General features: G+C 61.2%; 1 pseudogene; it reads left to right on the forward strand.

Annotated features, from left to right (window-relative positions):
* LOC119284429 overlaps positions 1-1,009 on the forward strand; it is a 17,540-nt pseudogene extending 16,531 nt beyond the window's left edge.
* The last annotated feature ends 448 nt before the right edge of the window (positions 1,010-1,457 follow it).

Here is a 1,457-nt window from a genome sequence, read left to right on the forward strand (position 1 = left end):
GCGCAGCCCCCCCTTCCCCTATATATAGTTGAGGTTTGGGGCTGCTAAACACATGAGAACTTCTCCCTCTACTGGTGCAGTCCTGCCTCTCCTCCTCCTCCTCTCCCGTGGTGCTTGGCGAAGCCCTGCTGGATTGCCACGCTCCTCCATCACCATCACGCCGTTGTGCTGCTGTTGGATGGAGTCTTCCTCAACCTCTCCCTCTATCCTTGTTGGATCAAGGCGTGGGAAACGTCACCGGGCTGTACGTGTGTTGAACGCGGAGGTGCCGTCCGTTCGGCACTAGGATCTCCGGTGATTTGGATCACGACGAGTACGACTCCTTCAACCCCGTTCTCATGAACGCTTCCGCTTAGCAATCTACAAGGGTATGTAGATGCACTCTCCTTCCCCTCGTTGCTAGTTTCTCCATAGATAGATCTTGGTGACACGTAGGAAAATTTTGAATTTCTGCTACGTTCCCCAACATTCCGTCGTAACCACGGCTTCCGAGGTGGTGGCTCCCAATGTTCCTCTCTTGAAACCCCTTCATGTACCTAGACTTTTTTTGGCAGCTTCGGCCCCGCAAGCCTCCTTGAGTATTTGAAACTGCTCTTCCGTGATTGTCGGATTATCCTTTACAATCTCGGAGTAGGGTTCCTTGTCGATGATCCTTGCTTTCACCCTTGTTTTCCAGGCGGCCAACGCGTCGCTAAACGAGGAAGAATATCCGGCGTCCCCGGACATGCGTGTGCCGGGGTCATGGAAGTTGAGTGCCAGCGGTGTCCCGGTGCCATCGGTGCCCGAAGGGGCTGCATGGCGGGCCGAGATCGCCTGCATCTGCTTGTCGTTGACGGAGGCGCAGCGGAACGAGCGGAGGTACGCCGCCGATAGCCACACATCATGGACGATGTACTTCGAGCGCCGTTGCGAAGACCGGATCGCCTCCGCCAACGGCATCATCCCCCGCGGACGCCACAACGCCGACGGGCGGCGCGAGTGGTGGGGAGTGGCCTGCCGCACCCTCTAGGCCGTCCTCGACCACATCGAGGACGGCGACACACTGCGCCTCGAGTACCCGCCTCGGTCGTCCTTCTCTCGCCGCCGTGGTAGCTCCTGGACGCCGCGGCGAATGGAGCCGGAAGAAACGCCGCTTCGACGCCGCACCCGCAGTGGCGCCCTCGTCATCAACAAGGGTGCCAGCCCCTCCCCGCGCTCCCTCTGCCTGGTCTAGCCAAAGCCTGAGCCGGGGCTGCTCCTCGTGAAGCTGGAGCACGCGGACATGGTGGCCCTCGACGACGCGGCCTTCCTCAAGTGGGCGAGGGAGGACTACGTCTACGAGCAGGTGCTCCGCCAGCATTGGGCGTACGCGGAGCTCCAGACCCGGCGCTGCGGACGCGAGGAGGGTGGCGTCATCGTCCTCGACAGCAACGAGGAGGACGAGGCCGGCCCGTCTGACCCCCCACCGCGCGTCGGCA

Source organism: Triticum dicoccoides, chromosome 4A (genome assembly GCF_002162155.2).
Source record: "Triticum dicoccoides isolate Atlit2015 ecotype Zavitan chromosome 4A, WEW_v2.0, whole genome shotgun sequence".
Lineage (NCBI taxonomy): Eukaryota > Viridiplantae > Streptophyta > Magnoliopsida > Poales > Poaceae > Triticum > Triticum dicoccoides.